Source organism: Salvia hispanica, unplaced genomic scaffold (genome assembly GCF_023119035.1).
Source record: "Salvia hispanica cultivar TCC Black 2014 unplaced genomic scaffold, UniMelb_Shisp_WGS_1.0 HiC_scaffold_1302, whole genome shotgun sequence".
Taxonomy (NCBI): Eukaryota; Viridiplantae; Streptophyta; class Magnoliopsida; order Lamiales; family Lamiaceae; genus Salvia; species Salvia hispanica.
In genome coordinates this window covers 12807-23000 of record NW_025951586.1, presented here as the reverse complement: position 1 = coordinate 23000, position 10194 = coordinate 12807, and the positions used below count along the sequence as shown (strand labels likewise).

The window sequence follows — 10194 nt, the reverse complement described above, 5'->3', positions numbered from 1 at the left end:
TTTTTATTAGCGTAAACTAATTCTATGGCCTGAAAATATGAATTAACCATTTTGCATTTAAAATTAGAAAAGGAATCATTTAAACCCTATATAGATTACACCTTTTTTTTTAGAAAAATGGTTGTTTTTAGTTTAAAGGTCTAATATGGCCCGCCTATAATATAAATATGTGGAAAATAATACAATACATTTTGTAAAACTGAAAAATGACTCTGACTGTTAGACTAATAACTAAAGCAAATTTACATTAAAAAAAAAAAAAAAAAAAAAAAAAAAACCTAAAGGATGTATACCACTTCTCCTAATGAGATTTAAGATATTATTTATCAAAACCTATAATTTAAGATTTAAGATTGCACTGGTGAGACACTTCCTAGTCGAGCTTCATTTTATTGCAATGTAGTGATCCTATCCACTAAAAACCTAAACCTTGAAACCTGAATCTTAAACCCTCAACTTTAAAATATATTCATCATGACCAACAAATGAGCCAAATATCAATAAAAATCTCCCTCCGTAATATATTTATATGCTCATATTAAGAAAGTGTTTTACAATAGGGCTATGTGAACGGTAAATAAAAAAAAAATTGCTAGCATTTATCGAAGCATCTATTTACCTAATGGTATTGTTTATTGGAACCAAAATAGGTTTTGTTGAAGCTATACTTGTATCCTATCTAATCAAATAATTGTATTTCAAAGGTATAAGGAATGTAATAGAAAGAATGGAATACATATATGAATGCTAAAAAAATGAAATGCAAAGCTAGATTCAGTAAGATGACCATTCAAAGAATATTTAAAACAATTACATATCAAATTGAAAGCAAACCTGCGTTGTGAAGCTCCACTGAAATGGATTTAGCAATTTCCTCTTGTGCAGAAGCCGTTTTCGGTTGTAAAGATTTTAGTTGTTATTCCATTGTCTGTATTCAGGAGAAAAAAAAATCAGTACTAAAAGTAAACTAAATACTTAAAGAATTGTAATGGTTATTACTACCTCCGTCCCTGAAAATTTGATACACATTACTATGTCGGTCCGTCTCTGAAAATTTGATACACTTCACTTTTACCATTTTTGGTAGTGGACCTCATATTCCACTAACTCATTCCTACTCACATTTTATTATAAAACTAATACTTTAAAAGTATGACCCACATCCCACCAACTTTTTCAACTCACTTTCCATTACATTTCTTAAAACCCGTGTCGGGTCAAAGTGTAGCAAATTTTGGGGGACGGAGGTAGTAAAAACTTATTCATATCACAAAACAAAACGTTACAAAACCCATAACACCTCTTAATTAACCAATCATATATAAGTTTAAAACTATTTTAGTGCTATAGCTAATGTTGTGATTGGGATTTCTATCAGTTATATTAATACGTTTAATAGATAGTTCCTAAGATATGTTAAAATATAAGGATCCTATTTTAAAATATTTTCGCTCATTTATCACCAAAAATCTTTTCACTTTCCCTTATTTATCATAAAAACTCTACAAAACTTTTTCACTTTTTCTAAATGATTTAAGGAATATTGGCATCTTTGTTTATTGGTAAAATTCAACCCTAGTATCTCAATAAGTTGATTGCGTAGGAATATTAATGTAAAAGTTGGATAAATAATGCTTATTATATGGCAACTAGTACTCCATAACAATGCATTGAATATTAGCATTAATATAATTATAACAGTTACAAATAAAGTGGAATTAAGGTAATTCAATAAATTTGTTAATTGCATTTTCATTATTATTATTATTATGCAGTAATTTCTATCAACCGATTAGACTTTTTTTACCATTGAAATGTCTCAATACATGATTGCATATTAAGTAGAAAATGAATTTCCATCACTATTGTGCATTAAATGCACACAATTCTTACAAAACATACTCGTCCAATTTAGCTTTGTTTTTAGGATTTCCTATTTCATCTTAAAAAATTACAACTATGTTGATTGTTGAGTTCTACAATTTTTCGCACAACGGAATATTTTTTTTAAAACACATTAATTTCAATTTTGTGAGTTTTGTGAAAAAACTAAAATTAATGCCATTGTAAAACTTTTGAATACATATATAATTGAATATAATCATCTATACATGTAGCAAAAGGTGGAAACATTTATAATAATGCCATTTTAATTAAAACTTTATCTATCAATTAACTTTTTTTTATTATTTAAAAGGTCAAATAATTATAACTCATTTACACAAAAACTAAATTACCAATAATTAATACTCTAAACAGAAGCTCATCTACAATCCATATTCCTCAATTTTAATTTTATTCCTATTGTCATCACACTCCATCAAAGTGCTTCTCATGGAAAAAAAAAGAATCACAAATCTGAAATTTTGAAATATAAATTTTCGACTCATATACAATAATACATAAATGGCGTGAGTTATGGAAGGTGGTCATGAGAAGCCCTTTGGCTTTTCACTTCTTTTATCCTTCATTATCTTAATTTTATTGTATATCGTCATGTCTTTCTATATTCTCATTTTGTGCATATAAAAGGTAGTGTACATTATATTCTCCCTCATCTCTCAAGCTTTTTTACATTTTATTGTGTATTTTAGGAGTATTGTATTGCTTGATTCCCGGAGCTCCATTAACTTTGTTGGTGTCTAGCGGGTTTAAGTTGCTTCTACATGTTATGAGGAAATTGTTTGATATTGTTTCTTATTTCAAATAAATATTTCATATTTTGAAGAAAATAAAATTGCTCGATAACGTTGAATTTATGTATGGCATTTACCAAATAACATGTTGTATTCCAATAGGGCGGCCAAAAATAATCAGAAAACCTCAATAATAATAATAATATAGAAATGCACATAACAAATGCTCATTGCCCATCACATAAAGCAATGATGCCAACCTAATAATTGGAAAAACAATAGCTAATACCAAAAAGCATAATAAAAAACAGATCCATGGGAGTTCAGCTAATGAAAATAACTTTCTATAAACTAATTCTTCTCCTGTTTGATCATTAATTTCTTCTGCTCACCAACAACGACAGTCGTTTCTCCTAAAATTTCAACATCCAAAATTCTTTTCCATGAATCTTTAGCAATCAATTTAGTACGAGTGTCGTTGGTACCAGAGGTAGAGCCATGGAGAACAACACCCTTTCCAGCAAACTGAATAGAAATGTAAACATTAGTACATGGAAGTGTAAAAAAAAAACATAAAATTAATTTGGGACCAAATCGTTACCGGAGAAGCCCCTTCCAAAGTGGGAGAAATTTCCAATCGTGAATCTGAACTCCTTGAGTCCAAAGTTGGAAGGGCATACTTCTCGACGATTTGAGGGTCATTGCAAATTTTATTCACAGTGTATGGATTATCAATCCAATACTCAGTATTTTTTTTCACGTTGATTCTAAAAAGTAAAGTTTGCCCCAAGAGCTTTTCTTCAATCTCAGGAGGAATATATTCATCAGCTCCAAGCTAGAAAAAATAAAAAATATATATAAAATCAACATGTAAGTAAAGGTCCATAAATAATTTGGTATATCACCAAAATACCTCTTCATGGCCAAGTCGAATTTCATCAACTTTTTTCCCCAATAGTTGGACACATTCTCGATCCCATAATAGCAATGAGGCATTGCTACTACCGTCAACAACGTTCACAATGAACTGGAACTTGCAAAACGAAAGCAAGTAGACAGGTCAAATGCGGAAACAAATATAAATGATGATAAGCAATGGGAAATACTAAACCTCGGAACGACAATCCCATCAGAATTATCGCATTTATCACAGGTGAACCCATTCTCAAGCTTCACAACCTTTTTGACACATTGTTTACATGCCATGTATGACCATTGTCTATAGTGATACTCAACATTTTCAATTCTACAACAAATCCAGTAAGAACCATCCTATAGAATACAATATTTAATTTTAAGTGAAATAAAAGTAATATATAAAGAATCAAAAATAGCAAATAGAAAGGGGAAAAAATGACCACATCTTCTTGTACATCTGCAAGGGTCTTTACGACCAAGTCATCAAATTCATTAGAAACCCTTGCATCATTAAAACGAAAAATTGCTTCTTGAGACAAAAAAGCGGCATCACCGGAAATCCTATGAAGATATCATGTGGATGTTAAGAGCATTAACATTTCACGTAGAGGCAATACTACAATAAAAAGTTTTACCTCTCTTTGAAACTGGAAATCTCAACCATATCTTGGTTGATGTAAACCCTAGATGTATTAAAGTGCGTACTCACACGAATCGTGCCTAAAATTAAAATTTTTAAAGTTAGTAATTTGTCGCAGTAGAAAATTACATATATTTAATACAAAAAATGACACTTACCGCAAAACAAAGTTGGCTTGCAAAATTGGACAATAATAATAGGCATTTTTCCTTTAATTCTTTCCGGTTGTTGAAGATAGGAGTCAACAACATCTCCCCACAATGTGCAAAAAAGCATGTTAATATGTTCTAAAAATAACAAAGCAAAACCATTTTCAACACTTACTCAGCATCTAATAGCCGAATCTCGATGAGTTTAGTTGTAAAATGCTTAACATTTTTTCCAGTGTCGACAACCACACCGATGATGTCTGCAAAAATATAAAGGTAAGAACCGTGGACCAATAAAGTGTAAAGTAAAGTTAAAGATGCTAAACTTACCAAAAAGTGGTTCATCACATACATTACCAATCTGCATAATCTCCTCAAATGACTTAAAATTAAAATGCATTTTTGGAAATTGAGGCTCATTAACTTCAGACATTTGTGTGCTTGAAATCATCTTAATGTGGTATGCATGATTTGTAACTGGATTGCGAGGACGATTTTGCCTCACGAGAAAATTGCGTATACGAAAAATACCCCCTTCCCTTATTAGTGCGCCAAACCTTGCGTGTAGAATGCGTGGAATGGTTTCTTGAATCCTTATGCCCTGAACACAAAAAAAGTCCATAGCTAATGTGATGAACGAGAATCTTGATTCGATCAAATGTAAACGATGCAAAGAATTAACGTGGTTCAATCCACAAAAGGATCTACATCCACGGACGAAGGATGGGACGATTTTATTCCACAAACACAATCAAAGAACAGATTACAACAGCTCACAATTCCTCAAGCTAACTACTCAATCGAAGAACACAACTCGATTGTGAAAACTCACTTAGCTAACTAATCTTGAATTGTAACTGAGATACAGAGAAGAACTCACTCTAGAATCCCTAATTTCACAGATTATATACCGTAGATAGAAAAAGGGGGGAAAAAGAGATCGGCAGTTTGCTGATGTAACTAGAATGAGCTCTGCTCAGCTTACTTCAACAAACTCTCTGACTTGGGCCCTAAGTCTGGGCTTGTTGCTATGGGCCGAATAAATTGGATCAGTCACTCTAGACCCAACAAACTCCACCTTGACTGCATCCATGAACCATCTCCACCTTCATTTAAGTACCCTCATCTTCGAGCAATCAAGTTAACCAAGTCTAAGCAATGCTCAAACTTGGCACTTGGTAGAGCCTTTGTCATCATATCTGCTGCGTTTTCTGATGTGTGAACCTTTCTCACAGTCACCACACCTTTTCCAATCTCATCTCTCACAAAGTGCAGCTTTATATCAATATGCTTACTTCTCTCGTGAAAGGTTTGATGCTTGGCCAAACTTATAGCGCTGTTGTTGTCACAAAGTATTGTCACTGCCTCTTGAATCACCCCAAAGTCTCCCAATATCCCCTTCAACCATTTGGCCTCTTTGACTGCCTTCGTATGTAAATTTATGTGTATCCAACTAATCAGGAAGAGATTCCCGACCCAGCTGAGTCGTTGGTACGACAACCGGGACCTGGCTTCAATAAGTTTCCTCAACCCACTTCTACTGATTAGTATAATGGAGGTAGGGGTCGAATCCCACGAGGATGGACACTATTTTGATAACTGCGGTGACTTTCCTGGGTGTTTTGGTTTTTCAGCTTACCACGCTTGGGATGAGATTTTACCTAGACAAGAAATAAAGGTGGTACTCTACTGACAAGTAGGCGTGAAAATAACAGGCATATGGGCGGTAATGTTCACAGAAAATAGGGGACAAGTGTGTCTCAGTAGGCATATGGAAAGTAGGCAAGTTACTAAAAGAGGAAAATTAGACAACAAGGTATATTTGGTGGTTGGGGCTCTCTGGACAGGTCCGGATAGTACAACTAAAAAGTAGGGAACAAAAGCAAAAGTAACTTAAAGGTAAAAGTGGTCCAAACTAAAGTTGATTTTGAAGACGTTTTCTTCTTCACCAAGTATTGACACAAAAATCATATGAACACAAAACACCATAACTAAACTTCAGACTCATAAACTCAAACTCAAGATCCATTGATTAAAATGCTAAAACTTAAATTAAATGATGAAATCTGCAATTTTACTTCTACCGATCGACATGCGGTGGTAATCACGTCGTACGAAAAGAAACTCATGCACGGAAATTTGACTAAACATAACCGCAACTTTAATTCGACAACTCCAGATAAGAAAACACTTAGAAATTAAAAAGCTATAACTAGATCTAACTTTCCTAGGCATAATGAAGCAAACTCGAACCAAAGCGACAATGCGAAATAAGAACTTCATAGTAACGTAAAAATGGGCTGAAAATAACAAAGTACTTCAAAAGGCAAATAAATGTACAGCAGTGTTTGTAACAAAAACAACGACCTAAAACAAGTAAGATTAAACTAGAAAGCAAATAACGAATTGTTTTGGCCACTCCGGGGCGAATGATACTGCTTATACTACTACGGCAACCTGGCTGGAACGGTGAATCGATGACTTCTCCTAAGTAGACTCTTTGACGTCAGTGACCATGGCTGCGCGGTGAACTTGCAGACTGGATAATGTCAAGGAACCTGATTCTTTCTAGAGAGAATTCTACTCAGTGTATCATTGAAACAAGAGCTAAAAAACCCAACTCCTTCTCTCTCTCTCCAAGTGGCTTCTTTTGTAGGGAGGCTTGCCCTTACTTTCGGGTAGACTTTCTTCATGTTTTGACTTTTATGCCCTTTTTAATGATCATCCCAACTATCATTCTTCTCCTCTGGAGCCTTTTCTGGGCATGCCCATGGTGGGATTGCCCCCCAGCGCCCTTTCCCTTTCCCGCCCCACCAAAATCGTCTCCCCCCGACTTGGATCCTTTAATCTTGCACATTTGGGAAATTTTTTTTTGCAAAATAATACATGCTTTTCCCGACATTTTGCCCATTAAAGGCTTAGAAAATTACTTATCAAAGTGAAGTAGGATTCGGATAAAACTGTTTTAAACTACGGTGGGGAAGACTTGGGTGTAAACCCCTTTTTTGAGTGAAACCTCTTGCAACTATCCTTGCCTTGAATCGACATTATCTTTCCCCCAAAAGGCCTCCCCCCCTTTTTCTTGAAAAACCCCTTACAAGATTTGGCCTCTCGAATCGCGACCTAAAAACAAGAACCCACTTTAGAGCCCTTGTCAATTTTGTTTGATATGGGCAAAAGCCCCCAGAAAAAGATTTCGGTTTTTTCCCACCAAGGTTTCCATACCACATGTTTCGGTGTGTCATGAGCTATATTTTTGTCTCGGACACTTATTGATTAGCTTAGAATCGGACCTTGAACTTCTTGGGTACACACGGGTGAGCATCCCCTCACCCTCTCGAAGGGTCTCTGCGTCCCATTTTGTTGGGGGTTACTGGTGCGGTTCGTGCCTTTTAATACCCTTCCCTTGCCCGAAAAGAACCCAAATTCTTTGATGGAACTCTAAGCCTTATCTTTCCCCGCCCTTGGCACTTCGGCCCTGGTTTTCAACCCCCAAGGCCTTGCACCATGTCTTGAACCTATAAAAAGTTTGGGATTTCTCTTTTAAGATCCATACCCGGGCCCTGTGAAATCATCAATGATGCTCAAGAAATATCTTCCACCCCCGGGACTTAAGTTCCCCGAGAGATCACTTTTGGCAAAAGTCGGGGCTTTGGGGGAAATTTTCGGAAAAAATAGGGCAACTTCTTTTTTTCCCTTTTCCCAGCAAACAAGACTAAAAACTTTTTTAAAAGGTTTTTTTGATCAGAAATTGAAAAAGCCCTTGTTAACCAAAGGGTTCCCTTTTAAACCCCTTTTTCTCCCCTTGGAAGCCCTCTTATGCCACAAAACCATACCCCAGTCCCGAGAGAAACAAGAATTCCCTACAACAACAACGGGATCAAGATAATACAACCTATTTTTCTAAAAGGCCATCATAAAAATTTGGGGACAATACCTTCATGCATCCACTAGAAACCACAAAAAAATACCCCCTTTAAATCCGGGATGCCCAGAGATACAAAAGGGTTTCCCTTTTTAAAACAGGTATAAACCTCCCAAAACAAAACCTTCACGATTCCCTCTTGTACTTTACCGAATATTACCCCTCCCCTTTTTATCATACGATTGTTGCCTGCCCAAAAACCTTTTTTCCATCGGCATCGGGGAGATCTTAAAAAAATCCTTGTTTCGAGCATATGTGGAATGAGCACCCGGGGGTCCATGATCCGGAGTCGATATCTGCTTCTCGGCCCATTCATAACATGGGCGGCTCCCAAATTTCCCTTTTTCAAATTTGGCCGGGGTTCGATCATTTTGGATTTTGGGTTGTCTCTTCTTCCACCCCAAACAATTCTTCTTAGGGTAGTGGGCTTTTTACACCCGTGGCATTTTTTTGTCTCCCTTTCTTTTATCCCCGGGCTTTTGATTAGAGTGTTGGGGGTTGGGAAAACCCTTTATTCTCTTTTCCCTTTGATTGCTTCTTTTTGCTTGAATTTCTTAAAAGAGTGCCTCTGGGCCGATCAGGCTTGCATTACCCAAAAGGTCTTTTAAATCCCTTGGCTTTTCAAAACACATTGAACTTCATCAAGGGTGATGGCCCTTTTCTCTCCCATATAATATAGCATCCCTTTAAGTGATCGTAAGATTTTGGGGGGAAACATTCGAAAACAAGATGGCCTTGTCTTCGTCTTCAATCTTGACATCTATGTTTCCAAGGTCATGATGGCCTTGTTGAAGCTGCTCGGGTTACTTAAAAAACGTGTAACTAAATGAGGCTACTTAAACAACAAACTCTCCTTGGGCCCTAAGGGCGGGCTTGTTGCTATGGGCCAGATAAATTGGACCAGTCACTCAGACCCAACATAATGATTTCATATAACTTACAAAATCATAACTAAAAAGCACAAAACAACATACCATTCGATCGTGAAGCACACATTCTAAACTCACGATATTGGTTTTGTCTCTAGGAGCGACAACTTCATAGATGTGAATACAACGGACTTTGATAATCGAATTAGTTTTCGTTAGCTGATCATCGAGCAACGTGTGGAATGGTTCCATGGTATCAACCTTGCTACTCGTGGGAATAACAAAAAGATGAAGCTTGAGTTGTATAAGGTATGTAGGTATGTGGAGATAGACCAAATGTCATATTTATAGGGCAAAAAATGAACCATGAGCCTCCTTTCAAACTTCTCACATTCTCCACGTATAAGATGTGCATTTGATGCACACAATGATGATGGGAGTTATTTTTGAGCAATTTATATGGAGTAATGACAAATATTGATATATACAATGATGATGGGAGTTATGTTTTGGACAATTAATATGCACGCCTATTTCAATTTTTAAACTTCCATTCGACCATTCTTCATATAAAATGATGAAGCTATATTTAAAAAAATAAATATCTTATACAAGTGATTTAAAAAAATAAATATCCATCATGATTACGCATAAGCATGACTCATATATTTGTATTGCCTAAATTAATATGAAAAACGGTTGACATGCCTTCTCATAATAATACACCTTCTCCTTAATAATACAAAATGGTGACCAATCATTTTGATCATTTTTGAGAGCCTCGACACACAAATAATATGATTGAGTAGAAGCAGAAAACAAAGCGATTGATTTGTGATCATTTTTTCGCATAATTTTATATCACAATGATAATTAAACTTGTATTTTTCATTGTATACCTTTTTCTTATACAAATCACTTGTGTAAGCAATTTCCACTATACACTAAAATCTACATTATATAAATATAGAACACAAAAAATTAAAAGCACAACTTTATTTATAAATGTACACCCAATGTACGTAGTAAATAGAATTATCATTCTAGTATCAAGAAT

The 10194-nt window shown here is 35.2% G+C and overlaps 1 long non-coding RNA gene across 1 annotated transcript; it reads right to left on the bottom strand.

Annotated features, from left to right (window-relative positions):
- Nucleotides 1-2833: 2833 nt before the first annotated feature.
- Nucleotides 2834-4514, bottom strand: LOC125198230. The gene is made up of 5 exons (XR_007172372.1): nt 4353-4514; nt 4190-4274; nt 3550-4115; nt 3238-3471; nt 2834-3161 (listed from the first exon to the last, which is right to left on the bottom strand). It is a non-coding gene; the product is annotated as an uncharacterized LOC125198230 (long non-coding RNA).
- Between the last annotated feature and the right edge of the window lie 5680 nt (nt 4515-10194).